Source organism: Dendrobates tinctorius, unplaced genomic scaffold (genome assembly GCF_039654945.1).
Source record: "Dendrobates tinctorius isolate UK_male_01 unplaced genomic scaffold, ASM3965494v1 ptg000166l, whole genome shotgun sequence".
Classification (NCBI taxonomy): domain Eukaryota; kingdom Metazoa; phylum Chordata; class Amphibia; order Anura; family Dendrobatidae; genus Dendrobates; species Dendrobates tinctorius.
In genome coordinates this window covers 4,979,659-4,998,644 of record NW_027361833.1, presented here as the reverse complement: position 1 = coordinate 4,998,644, position 18,986 = coordinate 4,979,659, and positions in this window count along the sequence as shown.

The window sequence follows — 18,986 nt, the reverse complement described above, 5'->3', positions numbered from 1 at the left end:
AACCGTGAAATTCAACACCAAGAAATACAAGTTGTGGATCAATAAACAAATAGGCATATTACTAATACTGCAAATGATGACAAGCTGGGAACAACATTTTCAAAACATCTCAACAATCTATTCAGTATCAAGCTTAAGGACTTTGCATATATATATATATATATATATATATATATATATCTCAAGAAAAATAGGCAGCACTCCAAATTAAATGTGAAAAAAGTGTATACTTTACCGATCCTCAGGTGGCGAAGTGTGTATATATATATATATATATATATATATGACCAGCAATGACAAATGCCAGATACCTAGATACCTAGACATATTCGCAGATGTATGCTGTTCCAGACATCTGCATACTAAGATGTAGCTTGAAAAGGTCACTGCACATGGATGATCTCAAGAAAACAGTAGGAGTAACACAGATTTCACAGTGGCAATAAAACAATGTAATCATGATAACAAAGATACAAGAGAATATATAGTGTAGCTAGTTTACTTATTATGCATAACCAGATGCCTTCTCCATTCTGCTTGTCACTCAAACCACATTTGGCTCCGGATGCTGTTTTGTTTCCCGAGATAACATTGTAGCTGAATAATTCTACCTTCAAGTTTTCATCTGCTAGTTATTCCAAGAAAGTTTATTCCTAGATTTAAATAAACAAAAAAAATGTTTCTTCTGTTTTAATTTCAACTCCTAAGTTAAAATTGTATATGATGGATCAACGCAACCTGTACCTTTTATGTTCACCAAATTTATTATTTCACAGGTATTGTCTAAAATAAAACGTTTTGTGGAGCACTAACAGCCGAGGCTTGATAAAACGTATCATGTGACGTAACATCTATCTTTAAGGCTATGTGCCCACGTAGTGATTTTTAAGCGTTTTTGCCACGATTTTCGGAGCGAAAACGCTGCAAAAACGCTTAAAAATCATGTACAGAACACCCCCCATGCATTCCTATGGCATTCCGCACATGCTGTGCTAATGCTGCGCTTTTTTCCGCGGCAGAATCGCATCGCGGAAAAAATCGCAGCATGCTCATTCTTTTGTGCGGAATCGCAAAGTATTGCCGCGATTCCGCACCCATAGGAATGCATGAGAATCGCTTACTTCCTGCATGTGGCTATGCCCACCATGCGGGAAGTTAAGCGTCTCATGTGCGGTTGGTACCCACGGTGTGAAGGAGAGGAGACTGTCCTCCAGGCCCTGGGTACCATACCCCTGTAAAAAAAAGAATAAAAAATAAAAAATCGGGGTATATTTACCTTCCGATGTCCCGCGCTGCATTCCCGGCCTAGCGTTCCCAGTAATGCCTTGCGGCAAGGCCCTGTAATGACGTAGTCTCGCGTGACTCTAGCGGTCTCGCGAGATCGCTATAGCAACGCGAGACTATGTCATCACAGGTCTCGCAAGGCATTACTGGGAACGCTGAGGCCCGGGATGGCAGCGCGGGACGCCGGAAGGTAAATATACCCCGATATTTTTATTTTTTTAGCATTTTAACATTCTATCTTTTACTATTGATGCCGCATAGGCGGCCTCAATAGTAAAAACCTGGTCACACTTGTCAAACACTATGTTTGACGAGTGTGACCAACCTGTCAATCACTTTCCAAGCGATGCTTCAAATCGCTTGGAGAGGGCTTAAATATCGCACGTGAAAATCGCGGCAAAATCGCGATCATAATCGCGGTAAAATCGCGGTGAAATCGCGCGGAAAAAAACACGCGATTTCTGGGAAGGAGTCCGGTTTTTAGTGAGCGTTTAAAAACGCTACGTGGGCCCACAGCCTAAAGGTTCTTCCTGGCATGGTAAAGACAGGACTGCTAGAGCTTAAAGGGATCCTCACCATCTGCTGTGTGAATTGAAGATTTTTTTGAATGCATGACAAAAGCTCCTTTCACTCCATAAAAGTTGGTGTTGCTTTTTCAACCATTCTGGACATTCGTGGTGTGGGGCTTAAAGAGATTCTTCCAAGAACAAAGTACAATTTAATCAATAGAATTTGGAGTAGTAAAAACTTTCAAAATTTTATTTCATAAAAAAAAACTTCCTGCACTGAGAGACGTATAAATGTGCCTCTGCTATGTACGGTCTTATTTGTTTTGTCCAGTTATGCAGAGCTGCTCCAGTTCTTGGTCAGCACATACCACAGATACTGGCCAGAGTAGGAAGCATAAGAGAGTATACAGACTACACAGCAGAGGCCAGCAGTTTCTTCTTTCTATGAGGAAATCCATTTTCTTGCCTGTTTTATCACAGGAGCAACTGTTTCTGCCAGTTGTTATGAATAGGTCACCGAGGAGGATGGCAGAAACAGGCTAAGCCGCCAGAAAACCAGAGAGGTTGATAACTAAGCAGATTCCAGTCCCCTGATCCTATCCACACAACTAGCAGTAGCCGTGGAGCATACGTACGATGCCCTAGACGCCTCGGCACAGCCGGAGCGCTAACTAAGCCTAAAGCAAGAAAGGGGAAATCTAAACTGCCCCGGAGCAGATCCCAAAAGGAATAGATAGCCCCCAAACATATATTGTCGGTGAGACAAGATGAAACACAAATGCAGGCAGAAAAATAGACTGAGCAAACGATGGGGCCCAAACTGACTAGACGGACAGGAAAGGAAAGACACTGTCTTTCACGCAAAAACCCTGAAAAAAGCAACACGTCTGATGTACAAAAAAAACACTGAAGTCACACGACTTCGCCCCCCCTATATCAGCACTCCGGTATGAACTGGGAGCAAAGCAAAAGAAATCAATATAACAGGGAACTGAACAAACCGACACAGGCTGTAACATATGGAGCGGTGGTCCAGCAGAGCCCCCAGAGGAGCAAGCTGAACCCGCACAAAGCAGAGAGAGACAAAACCAGATCACATGCAAAGGATTAGCAAATGAACCACTTAGCTGAACAATGCAGGATCAGGGCAGGAGACAACAGACCTCTGAATGCACAGGAAAGCAATCACCAGCATCGATTGCAGGAAGTCTGCAGACTTAAATACTCCAATCAGTAACCCCAGATCTCCAATCACCATCATCATCAGGTGGCAGACCTCTGTCAATCTGGCCAGCTCGACTACCTCCAGTAACCACCGGAAGGAGCAGGGGGAGCTTCGGCTCAGAAGTCTGAGCCAGGGAATTCACAACATCCAGCCCTCTAAGCTCATCATAAATCAAGTCAGTGACTTAGAAGATTCATCAGTCTCTGAGCTCATATGTTAGGCTGGTTTCACATTTGCGTTTTTTAGCGCTGGAAAAAAACGCTAACCTGCGCATGCGTTTTTTCCCCTATATTTAACATGGGTGCTCATACCTGCGCGCTGCCATGCGCATGTATGCGATTTTCATGCGCTGCGTTTTTTTGGGGTATGCGTTGGTATTTTCCAGACGCAGCATGTTGTATTTTTTGGCCCTGCAAAAAAGCGCATGCGCACATATGCGCACGTTTTGCGCTAAAAATGGCCATTATAGCCTATGGGTGCGCATATGTGCGCATTGGCATGCTTATGTATGCGTTTTTTTGCACAAGCGTTTTTTTTTTTTAACCATGGAATTTAGGGGTTTGGGTTAGAGTTAGGGTTAGTTAAAGGGGTTTAGGGTCAGGGTTAGGGTTAAGTATGGTTTGGTTAAGGGTTAAGGTCAGGGTTAGGGTTAGGGTTAGGGTTAGGGTCAGGGTTAGGGTTAAGTATGGTTTGGTTAAGGGTTAGGGTCAGGGTTAGGGTTAGGGTTAGGGTCAGGGTTATGGTTAAGTATGGTTTGGTTAAGGGTTAGGGTCAGGGTTAGGGTCAGGGTTAGGGTTAGGGTTAGTTAGGGTTAGGGTTAGGGTTAGGGTTAGGGTCAGGGTTAGGGTTAGTTAGGGTTAGGGTTAGGGTTAGGGTCAGGGTTAGGGTTAGGGTTAGGGTTAGTTAGGGTTAGGGTTAGGGTTAGGGTTAGTTAGGGTTAGGGTTAGGGTTAGGGTTAGGGTCAGGGTTAGGGTTAGGGTTAGGGTTAGTTAGGGTTAGGGTTAGGGTTAGGGTTAGTTAGGGTTTAGGGTTTGGGTTAGGGTTAAGTATGGTTTGGTTAAGGGTTAGGGTCAGGGTTAGGGTTAGGGTTAGGGTTAGTTAGGGTTAGGGTTAGGGTTAGGGTTAGGGTCAGGGTTAGGGTTAGGGTTAGGGTTAGTTAGGGTTAGGGTTAGGGTTAGGGTTAGGGTCAGGGTTAGGGTTAGGGTTAGGGTTAGTTAGGGTTAGGGTTAGGGTTAGGGTCAGGGTTAGGGTTAGGGTTAGTTAGGGTTTAGGGTTTGGGTTAGGGTTAAGTATGGTTTGGTTAAGGGTTAGGGTCAGGGTTAGGGTTAGGGTTAGGGTTAGTTAGGGTTAGGGTTAGGGTTAGGGTTAGGGTCAGGGTCAGGGTTAGGGTTAGTAAAGTCTTGGTTTGGGTTAGTGTGAGGGGCCACCTAATGTTGGAAAAAAACGCAAACGCGGTAAAAACGCACTAAAAACGCTTACAAACGCATAAAAACGCTGCGTTTTTTTCATGCATGCTCATAAAAATGCTTGAAAAAAACGCAGCAGTTGTATGCTTTTGTATGCGTTTTTTTAATGCGTTTTTTTGCGGGAAAAACGCGCTGCAAAAAAAAGCAAGTGTGAAACTAAGCTTACTGACTTATTTTATGAAGAGCTCACAGGGCTGGAAATGCAGCATAAACACTCACTCCTGTGGTGAAACATGCAGGGAGATGTGATATCTCTCAAAAAGCAAAAACTGTAAGCCCTTGCTGTGCCGTATGCATTTTACCTTATACTTCCTCCCTTATGTAGTGTGTAAAGGAGTAGCTCTGCATGGTCAGACACAGTAAATAAGACAGTTCATTGCAGATGCGCATTTATAAGATTATGTCAGCATAAGAGCAATTTTTTTTTAAGACCGCCAATTGTGGAACTTATTATTATTCCCAGAACAATTAAGTAAAATGTATTTTGTTCATGGGACAACCCCTTTAAATGTTCACATACATGCATGTCTTTGTATGCATGTATACGCATGCATATATTTTTATTTATGTGCCTGTGCATTCAGGCCGTTGTATGTACGTGCATGCATGTATCTGCATTCATTCATAGATGTATGTACAAGCATGTCTTTGTATGTATGTGTCTATGCATGTATGTCTCTGTATGCATGTGCATGCAAGTCTTTGTATGTATGTGCCTGCATGTCTCTGCTTGTACATGCCTCTGCATGCATGTCTCTCTATGTACCTGTGCATGCATGTCTGTGTGTTTATGTATGCATCAAAGAAGGAAAGGTATCCAACAACAGATCCATGGGTGAAATATTATTTAAAATCAAAAATCTTTAATGTATAACATAGTTAAAATTATGGTATAAAACCATTAGTTTAGAAAAAAGGCAAGTAACCCGGGAAACTCATGGCCTTACGCATTTCAAACAGACTGGTTCTTAATCATTGTTCAGAGTGAACTGGTGATCAAAAATAGAACAGACCCCACACCATTTATTTGTTTATCTATAGCACAGGCGCCAGCTGAATACTCCCATCAGCAGCGCCTGCTCTCACTGTTATCAGCAACAGCAGGTGTAGGCTGATGGAAGTAGTACACACATCAGCGGCAAACTTTTTACCACCGGTCACAGCTGCTGGCACACACTGTCATCTGACAGCATGGGAACCACAGCTCTCTGACCAGCGGTAATAATTTTAGACATGCAGATGACAACATGAGAAACACCAGGTGTTCGGGGTGCTGAAACTGAATAGTAACACGGACTTCCAGGCTTTTAATTGCTGCAGGATTTCAAAGTATACAATCTTTTAAAAGAAATGGCATGACAATTCTTCAGGCGTTTTCAGCTTGGAAAACGCTACATACTAAATGACCGGGTATCTTTTTGAATGTTTTGAAAGTTCTTTTGCCTAAAAAAATGCAAGTTTTTTTATTAATTGCTTTATGGATTTAAAAAAATTATACAGAATAGCAATAAAAAAAATACCTAAAAATATGGCCAAAATATTAATTAAAATGGAAAAAAACTACAAAAGTGTTCAAGAAGCGACCAAAAATTTCAGGATATTGAACTTGAGTTCGACCCTCCACTAATCGATCTGCTCATCTCTACTGCACAATAATCACCATAAATGTGCAGTCTAATCTGGCTGCCAATCACTTAATCCAATGAGCGATATGCTCTTTTATTAGGTGAAATGATCTCTCACTTTGCACACAAAATCATCGTTCTTGGCAGTGTGTAAACAGGATTGGCGTTTTAGTGTAATGGCAGCCTATGTGCACTAAAAGTCTATTACTGTTCAGTGTGCATCTGAAGCAGAGTAGTCTTGTGTAACCAGGATATTAAACTACCAACAATCGTCAAGTATGATGTCAGTCAGCAGACACCTTGATCAGCTTCCTGCGTGTAAGAGAGCATCATAGTTGCTAGAGCGCACCCCTTCTTGAGATCACTTCAGAGAAAAATGACAAAGATGGAGCCCACAGATTAAAAAAAAAATGCTGACCACAAATTATACAGGGGATATAATAGGATTATTGCTGCTGATGGATGATAGTTATGCTTTATAGAGGACATTTTACTGGATCTCTTAATTTAAAATGAGTAAAGGGCATGTCACACTAAGAGATATCGCTAGCAATATCGCAATAACTAGTGACATTATAGCGATATTGCTAGCGATATCGCTATGTGTGATACTTACCTACAACCGGCTCCCCCGCTGGTTATCGCTGATCGTGCGAGAACAGGCTGGACTGTTTCTTGTCGTCAGCTTCCTGCGGCGCTTCCTGCTGTGACGACGAGCGACGCGTGGAGCCGGGCGGGAGGACGCAGGATCGCCTCGTCTGACAGGTAAGTAGCGACCCCCGACCCCAGCGATGTCGCTGGTGAGATCTGCCTGTGTGGCAGCTCACTAGCGACCACTTAGCGATGTACCAGCGATCCTGATCGCGTCATATGGCTGGTCGGGATCGCAGGTACATCGCTAAGTGTGACAGTACCTTAACTCCTCCAATTGGCGCTGTTTCATTGATTCTTGAACAGTTTTTCTTCGGTGTCACTCTGTCCCAAAGTTATCCCAGTACTAAAGAATCATTTTTTCCTTTCAAGCAACTAGGCATATACAGTATACCACAGAACATCTCTGAGGGCATTAACCTTTTCTCCTTTATGACAGAAATTCTGTCATATACTGCATGTCCAGTTGGTTGAAGGTAAACTACCTTTTTTATTACCAGGGAGTATAACTTTGGAGAGATGGGGCACAGAAGAAAATCTGCTCCAGAATTAGTGAAACAATGACAATTGGAGGAAGTTTTCTGTTTCAATTCGAAAAATCCAGAAAGAGAGAATCTGTCACCAGGTTTTTGCTCCCATATCGGAGAGCAGCTGTAATGTTTGCCTGAGGCCACAGACTCAAAAGGCTGCCTCAGACAGACTTAGCACAAGCCACTCCATCTGGCAGACTTCAGAGAAATCCCAATACCTTTAAACCTCTGTACAGGGATCAGGTTTTACAATAGGACCCAGTGAAATGTTCCTGGCTGGGCTGCCCTCCAAAGGTAGGAATGGTTGCCAAGCAAGGTCAGAGTCGAGAGGTCACGTCAAGGATAAAATCAGGATGCATCAGAATTGTCAGAAACAAGCTGGGGGTCAAAACAGGAATACACTAAACCAAACAGGAGCAGAATACTCGCACCTAGCCAGGGAAACACTAAACTGTATCTGGCAGCTTCCAGCAGCAAGCTGGAAGCCTGAGTGGGATATGGTGCTCTCGCATTGGCTGGAGCAAGGATGAGGTTTGCTGGCTTAATTATAATGTTATTATTATTGGTTCCTATTTTTAATTTAGTACATTTTTATATATTTTATAAAATGTTTTTGTTTGTTTTTGCTGATGATTGCTTTTCATTGGGCTTGTCCAAAATAGTTATCAAATGATAGGACATAGCTGTACAAATAGATGCAAATAGAATAATGAGCCTCCTAAGTGAACTCATCATTACTCCTTTTACTTATTGCTCTACCTCTGATATAGTGAAAATAGGTGTATAATAGGCATGTAGGCATTCTGATAAGGAAGTAGCCCTTTCCTGGACATATATATTTGATGGCAAGATCATAAAAGCAACAGCATGATTTGACACAGATCCCAGCACACAGCCATAAAATATTACTGACCATTATTTGGCTGCTCTCCCACCACAACAATACAATGAAGATCTAGTGGAAAACACTATATCACATGTAGTTTAACTACACCCTTCACAAAGAAATGTTCCCTTACTGCAGATAAAATCGATCTCTCATTTTTTATATCAATAAAAATGTCTTAACTTTTGAAGTAAAATTATGACCAAGGGCATACAATATATTTTCAGCCAGAGATGACAAAATAAGACATTAATTTTGTCAACTCCAAGAATGTTTTGAAGATATAGCGAACACTGTAGTGCCCTAAACCATTAGAGTTGTGTCTTTTTTTTTTAGACCAAACTGGGACAGGTTTTGAAATCTTACTTTTGAGCAATAAATCTTCTTTTCTGTTATAGGTCTGTGACACTTGTTTAAATCAATGTGCACTATGCTGGAGAAATCCATAGGAGGGAGAAAAAGCAGCGATACCAGTAACTGGTAGGAAAAAAAATCAGATTGCAATTTTCATTTTTAACATGTTTGCATAACAATAATTACATCCTTAAAGAGGTTGTTGGGTTTTAGAAAAACCCTGACATCAGCTGTAGTTTTTTTTTTAAAAGAAAAATACAAAAATTACCTTTACTCAAACTCCCCAGGTCCAGCGCTGCATCTTCGCTGCTGCTCCTGGTGTCTTAGGCCGGTTTCACATTTGCGTATGAGGAGCTGCGGAGGGCTGTGGATTTCCCCTGTGAAGCTTTGCCCACGGCCGCACCTCCTCTGGTCAGCTCCGCCTCCATTGGCATGTGGCCTGCATACCCTATCTTTAGCATTAGCTATGCAGGCTATGCCGTTGTATGCGGATGCCTCCGCATGCATCATTTTGAAGGTGCGGCGACCGCACCAAAATGCAACATGTTGCGTTTGGCGTTCCACAGCTTGCATGGATCCTATCAGGATACATCCACTTTGTGCCTACTGCATCATTCCATCCTTTCCATTTAGATTGTAAACTTTTGCAGGCAGAGACTTTTATTCTCATGTGCACATGCAGTTAAACAAGTATTGTGCCCTTATTTGAACAAGAATGCACCCTTTAAGTAGAGATGAGCAACTTTGCCTTTTTTAGGGTCGAGTCGGGTTTCATGAAACCCGACTTTCTCAAAAGTCGAGTCGAACGAAATCGGCCGACTATCGGGAATAGTCGAAGGTCCGACTGAAACACGAAACCCAATGCAAGTCAATGGAGAAGCAAATTCGGCAGGGAGTGGAGGACAGTAAGCACACCTACATGCCGGACCGCTTTTTTAAAGTGCCGAAAACTCTCTCTCTCTCCCCGGACACTGCACATGTCATCTCATTGCCCACAGTGTACATCGTTGCTCAGTGGCTGAAAAAAGTCACGTGCAAGCATTCTGGGAAATCTGACTTTGGCTCTCGTTTTGCCGACCGCATGGCCGACTTCATGCTGTGGTCGGGTTACAGTCGGCGAAACCAGACTTTGCCATAAGTCGGCGACTTATCAATCTGGTCGACTTGTTTTGCTCAACTCTAGTCACCAGGTATTGTGCTATCTCATCTGAGAGCAGCATAAAATAGGAAAAGATACTCAGATTCCAAAGATGCATCACTTAGTTTACTGGATGCAGCAGATGTGACACAATCAGAATTCTTAAATGTAGCATGTAGCATAGCTCAGAAAGAGAACCCTTCCCACACCAGGCTTTCTATGTACATAGTCTATTGACATTAAGCTTGTAAGGGGGCTTGTCAGGCGACTTGGCAGGAGGCAGATAGTCCTAGCAGTGATAATCACCTAGTTATAAAACCTACATTCTAAGTAAACAACAGCACACAGCCTGATAAGTGACACATCATTGAACTAAATGTTTTAACCCCTACAGTTGTGGCCTAAAGTATTGACATCCCTGCAATTCTGTCAGATAATACGCAGTTTCTTCCTGAAAATGATTGCAAACACAAATTCTTTGGTATTATTATCTTCATTTAATTTGTCTTAAATGAAAAAACACAAAAGAGAATGAAGCAAAAAGCAAAACATTGATCATTTTACACAAAACTCCAAAACTGGGCCAGACAAAAGTATTGGCACCCTCAGCCTAATACTTGGTTGCACAACCTTTAGCCAAAATAACTAAGACGAACCGCTTCCGGTAACTATCAATGAGTTTCTTACAATGCTCTGCTGGAATTTTATACCATTCTTCTTTGGCAAACTGCTCCAGGTCCCTGATATTTGAAGGGTGCCTTCTCCAAACTGCCATTTTTAGATCTCTCCACAGATGTTCTATGGGATTCAGGTCTGGACTCTTTGGAGGCCACCTTAGAAGTCTCCAGTGATTTCTCTCAAACCATTTTCTAGTGCTTTTTGAAGTGTGTTTTGGGTCATTGTCCTGCTGGAAGACCCATGACCTCTGAGGGAGACCCAGCTTTCTCACACTGGGCCCTACGTTATGCTGCAAAATTTGTTGGTAGTCTTCTGACTTCATAATGCCATGCACACGGTCAAGCAGTCCAGTGCCAGAGGCAGCAAAGCAACCCCAAAACATCAGGGAACCTCCGCCATGTTTGACTGTAGGGACCGTGTTCTTTTCTTTGAATGCCTCTTTTTTCTCCTGTAAACTCTATGTTGATGCCTTTGCCCAAAAAGCTCTACTTTTGTCTCATCTGACCAGAGAACATTCTTCCAAAACGTTTTAGGCTTTTTCAGGTAAGTTTTGGCAAACTCCAGCCTGGCTTTTTTATGTCTCGGGGTAAGAAGTGGGGTCTTCCTGGGTCTCCTACCATACAGTCCCTTTTCATTCAGACGCCGACGGATAGTACGAGTTGACACTGTTGTACCCTTGGACTGCAGGGCAGCTTGAACTTGTTTGGATGTTAGTCGAGGTTCTTTATCCAACATCCGCACGATCTTGCGTTGAAATCTCTTCTCAATTTTTCTTTTCCGTCCACATCTAGGGAGGTTAGCCACAGTGCCATGGGCTTTAAACTTCTTGATGACACTGCGCACGGTAGACACAGGAACATTCAGGTCTTTGGAGATGGACTTGTAGCCTTGAGATTGCTCATGCTTCCTCACAACTTGGTTTCTCAAGTCCTCAGACAGTTCTTTGGTCTTCTTTCTTTTCTCCATGCTCAATGTGGTACACACAAGGACACAAGACAGAGGTTGAGTCAACTTTAATCCATGTCAACTGGCTGCAAGTGTGATTTAGTTATTGCCAACACCTGTTAGGTGCCACAGGTAAATTACAGGTGCTGTTAATTGCACAAATTAGAGAAGCATCACATGATTTTTCGAAGAGTGCCAATACTTTTGTCCACTCTCTTTTTTATGTTTGGTGTGGAATTATATCCAATTTGGCTTTAGGACAATTCTTTTTGTGTTTTTTCATTTTTTCATTTAAGAAAAATTAAATGAAGATAATAATATCAAAGAATTTGTGTTTGCAATCATTTTCAGGAAGAAACTGAGTATTATCTGACAGAATTGCAGGGGTGTCAATACTTTTGCCCACAACTGTACGTCATGCTGTCCTCAGATTACATTGCAATAACCTGCTTACAGATTCCCTTTAAAACAAATAAAGCCATGAGTGTGAAGTGGTGCCAAAACGGCACTGCTGGGCAGCGCTCAAATATGGTACAGTAGACGAGGAGGCAGAAACCAAACACCGGCTCTATTGATGGACAGAGTTTTATGTTGGAAAATGAAACTAACAGTTCTTATGATGATAACAGCAATAACTGATACAAGGAAAACTAGCTGGAGTGTGTCACACAAGCTGCACTACAACTATTGCAATGCAAAGTTCAATACCAACAGTATAACAATTTATGCAGCCTACACTCTTCTAACTTCCTACCTGGCTTCTGCCAACCAGGCTCCACTGCTACAGCACCCTAACTAGCGGAATCTGCTCTATACCCTAATGCAGTTGAACACTGGTGTACACTTACAGTTCTGCAGCGTTTAGAAAGTCTGTTAGCTTCTGCTTGGTCCCGATGTAGTGGAGCCGAGTTTGCTGTGCTGCACTCTTCCTTAAGGGTTATGATTCCCTCTTCTTCTGGGTCTGGGAAAGCCTCATCCCACTTTTGATGCAGAGGGGTCACTGGTCCAACAGCGTTGCTTCCTCTCTTAAGGATACAGGTGCTTCGGGAAAACCGTCTCGCTTGTACTATGTGACCCTTTCCTGACATGGTCCTGATAGCTGATCTTTTGGTAATCGGGCACTATGTTATCCCTTACTGTCGCTCAGTGGCGTAGCCCGGGCCCTGCGCTCTGAGGGGCTCACCCGTAGCTATGCTACTGTTAACTGTATTGGCGTGTTAAACTGCAGCAGAGCAGGGAGACTCAATCTGCTGGATGCTCATCCCTGCTGGATGCCGATACAGTTGAAAGCACTGATGAGACAGGAAGTGTCACGGTCCCTCTCCCACAATTCCCCCCTGTGTCTGATATCAATGGTGCAGACACTGACAGCAGGAGTCAAGTAATGTCATGAAACGGAGCAGCGAGGAAAATGAGGAGTAGAGGTGAGTAATGTGTTTTTGTTAATTTTTTTATGGGGGTGAATTATACTATATGTAGGCCTATGATCAGGTATACTGATGGCATGCCCTAATGAAATCAGCTGTGTCCTTAATAAAGGAAGGTAATGCTGATGCCAAAGGCTGCAGGAAGAAATCAACATAACTGCCTACCCGTTCACAATACTTGAAACGATAGGGCGTCCAGGTGGCTTAGAAGCATTTTTGTGGACCTTCGGTAAAAGATAGAGGGTGGGCATTACTGGGTTGTCGATCCACATGTACTTTTTCTCGTTGACCGAGATGATGCCCATTGAGGCTACTTGTCTGATCAGTCTATGTAACCTATCCAAAAAGACCAATGTCGGGTCTGAGGGTAATGTAACATAGAACCTCGTGTTCCACAAATGCCTCCACATTCATACAGGTGGGCCATAACACCACGTTCCCTCCTTCCTGATAATAAAGGAATCATTGTTCTTAAGAGCCTTAACAGGCAGCTCTCCTTTCCTCTATGGTAAGATTGGCACTGCTCACAATAGGAGGCAATCGCATATTATCCCGTTTGGCAGATTCAAAAAAGAACCTGACCGCAGGGACCAGGGAGAAAGAAGGGGAGATGATAGTGATGCGCCTGAGGGGCTGTGGGATACTTGGTACCGAGCCCGTTAACTTCTATGGGAGATGTCACAGTGGCGGTGACCTGGTCCGTGGCCCCAGACGGTCATGTAAAGGGGTTAGAATTGGATGGGGATAAAGTTTATGTAGTGATTCGTGACGCCAGCTGGAGTATTCGACTGTAGTATAGCCAGCACTGCAGATGATCCCTGGGGGAGTAGATGGTGATGGCAGTGCAGATGTTAAACTCTCTCCAACCAGAGCAGACCCCCAGAGATTGTGATGCAAGTAGAAGGCACGGAGTAATAAGGCAGGAGACAGGAAAGTCACTTTATCATTTACTGTAGTTCAGGTGCAGTTCAGAGGAGATATTACAACTCTCACCAGGTTACAGTCTGTTCTGCAGAATGGGAGTTATCATTTCTCTCTGCTTGTGACTCAGTGTAAGATCCCTGCTATTCTAATCCCTTCTGGGATCAAGGCTTCCCAGAGTTTAGAACTTCCGATATAGCCTCTACTCATTGTGTATGTCTCCTTTGGCAACTTGCAGCATGGATCCTGTGTGTGAGCAGCTCAAGTTCATACTTGCACTATCCTTCACTGATCCTAGGTTGTTGCAGTTTTTCGAGGGAAAACACTTTTCTGCTGGTTGTATAATCCCACGCAGTTATCAGCTTACCACCCTGCTCTGAAAGCATGGATGGTCTAGGGGCTGGTCCCTGATGCTTCTTAGCTCCCACTCCTTGATCGAGCACATGTCTTAACATGGCCTCCAAGAAGTTCTTCCTCCTTCTTCACACTGAGAACAACAACTCGGCCCCTCCAACTCCCAGTTAGGGTATGTCTGAAAAGCTCTCAGCTTCAGACAAGTGAGGGAGTGAGGCAAATTGTGTGTGTGTATTGTGGTCTCTAGCAGAGAAAGCATAACTCTCATTGCTCACAAAACACATACAAAACAGTATATATTTAACTCTTTTGTGTCGGTAAAGACGCAGGGTGCCACAGTAGACATTATTCTGTATGGAAATGTCCTCCTACCTGTTAGAGTGGCATTTTCTTCCAGCAGTTCCAGAAGATCCTGGAATACCTGTTGTTCTTGGGTGGAGCTGGTGCGAATGATAGCCGGTTGCCTGTGGATAACCTGTAGAACTAGTTTCCTACAAAACAGATACAGATCTTTAAGTCAAATTTATCCATTTTATGTGTTGGGGAAAAAGTCAAACCTTTTTCAGGGACACGGGTCTCAGCTGATGAAAGAACGTAATCTGATAAATTAATGACCTGCAAATCAAAAGACTGTACCTGGAAGAAGGTGTTGTCAGAGGGAACATCAAGAGAAGGCATCATCGACATTTGGTTCTGTAATTGCGATGAAATGGAGATGGTGATGTTTTCTGAGATTTCTTATGTTTTCAGCCCCGCCTGGTCCGGTATCTAGATCGCTGCCTCCTGACGACCAAAAAAAATCGCTTGAGCTAGTAGCTCCTGTAGCAGTCTCTGGGGGTCCCTGGTTTCGAGAATTAGTGGCTGTTAAGCCTGACGAGTATTTCCCGAGTTCATCCGCCTGAAGGCTCTCTGATTGTCAAAATCCAAATGACCCCTCTGGAATTTCTTTTGTTTCCTACCAATGACCTCCTTCTCATAGCAGTCTAACGTTTCCTTAAATGTAGATTTGAATGTATCAACAAGCCGGGTCTCCTCAGAGCCGGCCATCTTTGTCTCCAGTTTTCTGATGTTATTTTTGGTGGAGACCAATAATTGTTTATTGAGAAGGAGGTCATTGGTAGGAAACAAAAGAAATTCCAGAGGGATCATTTGGATTTTGACAATCAGAGCCTTCAGGTGGAGTCACTCAGGAAATAGTCATCAGGCTAAATCAGCCACTAATTCTCGAAACCAGGGTAAATGCCACTCCAACATTTTTATGTACTGTAGGCGAGATACTTTGTGGCATTTGCGCAATAATGGCTTTCTTCTGGCGATTTGACCATGCAGCCCATTTTTCTTCAAGTGCATCCTTATTGTGCATCTTGAAACTGCCACACTGTTAGTTTTCAGAGAGTCCAGTTTTTCAGCTGATGTTATTTGTGGGTTTTTCTTTGCATCCCGAACAATTTTCCTTGTCACAGGTGAGGAAGTTACCTTTAGTAGCCATTCAAACCCATTTGTGTCAACTTCTGTGCAAGTTATCAGGCCAAAAGCACCAGTGTAAATAAACTTTTGATCAGGGTCATTTGGATGTTTTAGGTTGTCATTATCATTTAAAAGGAGAAAACACAGTAATTTGACAATAAATGGCTTCACCCAACCTCCAACCAAGAGTGGAGAAAAAGTTTTGGTGTTATCATTCATATTCTCTAAAACAAAGGCAAAGAAAGCAAAAATTCTGCCGGGGTATGTAAACTTTTCATCACAACTGTAGTTGTAATCAGAGTTACCTTGTTAGAGACCCACTCAGAAGTTTTGTCCCCCCTGTACCAAAACCCTAGCTTTGCCTCTGCTGCCGCTGATTAATTTTTGAACAGTCTTTAAGGGTTTGGGCACCCCTTCCAGTCCATCTTCCCGCCACAGGCATGAGCAGGGCCGTATTTGCCATTAGGCACTCGTGGGCACGTGCCTAGGGCGGGACTCTGCGGAGGGGCGGCACCTAAGCAAGGTTTTTTTTTGTTTTTTTTTAAGTCCGGGGTCGGCCATCGCCCTCGTTCCCCTCCCCCCATCATACTCACCTCCTCCAGTGATGCCTGCTGCAGCTCTGATGGTCCTGCACCGATATCTGTTCTTCCTGTGTGAGTGCGCGGTCACATGTGGTACCGCTCATTAAGATCATGAATATGAATGCCACTCCAGTCTCATAGGCGTGGCACCCATATTCATGACCTTAATGAGCGGTACCACGTGACCGCGCACTCACACACACACAAACAGGAAGAACTAGGCTGGACGAGAGACATACACATGTAGCAGCAGCAGGGAACAGACCAAGCCACGACACAGGTGAGCCAGATGGAGAATAAGTGGTGGGGGGGAGAATGAGCCAGGTGGAGAATGGGGGCGGGGAAATGAGCCGGGTGGAAAATGGGGGCCGGGGGGATGAGTGATGGGGGAGAATGAGCCGGGTCGAGAATGGGGGCCGGGGGGATGAGCGGCGGGGGGAATGAGCCTGGTGGAGAATGGGGGCCGGGGGTATGAGCGGCGGGGAGAGAATGAGCTGGGTATGAGAATGGGGCCGGGGGGTAATGAGCGCTGGGGGGGAAATGAGCGAAGTGGAGAATGGAGGCTGGGGGGATGAGCACTGGGGGGTAATGAGCGCCTGGGGGGAGTGGAGAATGAGCGCCAGGGGGAATGAGTGCCTTGGGGGCAATGAGCACCGGGGGGTGGAGAATGAATGCCAGGAGAATGAGCACCTGGGGGGAATGAGCGACAGGGGGGCAGAGAAAGAGCGCTGGGGGGGAATGAGCGCCAGGGTGGAGAATGAGCGCCAGGGTGGAGAATGAGGGCCAGGGTGGAGAATGAGAGCCGGGGTGGAAAATGAGCGCCAATGTGGAGGATGAGCGCCGGGAGGGAAAATGAGCACTGGGGGGGAAATGAGCACCGGAGGGGGAATCAACTGGGTGGAGAATAAGCAGAGCCTGCACTGGGGAGATGGCTGCAATGGGGAGATGGCTGCACTGGGGAGATAGCTGCACTGGGGAAACGGGTGTACTGGGGAGAAGGCTGCACTGGGGAGATGGCTGCACTAGGGAGATGGCTGCACTAGGGAGATGGGTGCACTGAGGAGATGGGTGCACTGAGGAGATGGCTGCACTGAGGAGATGGCTGCACTGAGGAGATGGCTGCACTTTGGAAACGGGTGCACTGGGGAGATGGCTGCACTGGGGAAACGGGTGCACTGAGGAGATGCCTGCACTGGGGAGATGGGTGCACTGGGGAGATGGCTGCACTGGGGAGATGGCTGCAAGGGGAGATGGCTACACTGGGGAAATGGCTATACTGGGGAGATGGGTGCACTCCGGAGATGAGTGCATTGGGGACATGAGTGCACTGAGGAGATGGGTGCACTGGGGAGGCGGCTGCACTAGGGAGAAAGGCTAATTTCACATCAGCGATTTTTGCCAAAGTGTCTGCATTAGTCACATTCACCAATGGGGGAGGCAGCACTAAAAGTTCCCAGGGCAGCATAAACTATAATACAGCCCTGGGCATGAGTCCCTCTCTCTCTACATCTGGATTCAGACCATTCTTGCTTCCTGCTCAAACCAACACACAGCAAGCTGTGGAGGAAAGGTCTAGTGCAAGTGCATACAAATCAGAGGGAAGCATGGTGTCTTAAAGTCACAGTTTAATTCAGTTATTAGCAGGGGCTGACACCCTACAAGTGCTCCTTTTAAATAAATAATGCATTCTGAGGCCATTAGAAACTGTTAATACCACTGTAGTGTCTCCTTGACAAGTAATTATAGCCCCTGAGAGCCTCCTCACTGGTGTAAAACAGTGATATAATTGTAATTCAGAGTGGCACTCATACAAGAGATCCGCCTAACCTACACAGAAGTCTGGGACATTTATATTGTCCTGGATGTTTGGTACTGTCAACACCACTGCTTCTTTAAACTTTTTCTTTTTTTAGTTTTTTGCACTCCAAAGAGATTTGGACCCTAGGCAACTACCTCTGTTGCCCCCTACTGTGTCATCACTGGTCATTGTGCATCTGTTTGCAATGCTTGCCATTCTACTTTCTTGGCTGCTGTACAAATACAAATATTTTTTTCATGGTGAGATGACAGGAATAATCATAGTATTAGAAGAGAAATTATCATAATTTAACCTAGGAAGGATTTTTTTTATTAGATATGATGCAAGACAAGTGAACAAAAATACAAAGTGACCTTGTTTGAACTTTCTTCTCTTATGTCTTATCTGACCTGATTGAGTATATATTAATTCCAAAATGTTTAAAGTGATCCCAACAGCTGGATTTACCCCCATAATGTGTTAAGCATTCTCTATTGGCCTCGTAATAAGATTTGTAGTCATGTCTTTATTCTAAATGTTTATGTAGTTACTTCAAAACTGAAGCTTAAACTCAGCGCACCTGTCCCCAGAGTAGTCCAGGAGCGCCATTATTCATCTTTGCATTTTGCTGTTATCACAACCACATCGACCAACAGCAGAGTGATTTGCAAACCTTATGTCCAGGGAGAACATAGAGAAGCCAGCTTCTTTAGCAATGACCTTTTGTGGCTTACCCTCCTTGTGGAGTGTGTCAATGACTGTCTTCTGGACATCTGTCAAGTCAGCAGTCTTCTCCATGATTGTGGAGCAAACTGAAACAAACTAGGGGACCTTTTTAAATGCTTAGGAAGCCTTTGCAGGTGTTTTTTTGTTAATTATTATAATTTAATGAGATAATGACTTTTTGGTTTTCATTGGCTGTAAGCCATAATCATCAACATTAACAGAAATAAACACTTGAAATAGATCACTCTGTCTGTAATTATGATATAATATGAGTTTCACTTTTTGTATTGAAGAAATGAAATAAATTAATTTTTTGATGGTATTCTAATTTTGTGAGAAGCTGTGTGTACTCTACAAGGCTGAAAGAGCAAAGTAAGAAGACCTCTACGATCCTTATTTTAAGATCCAGTAAACCTCCATC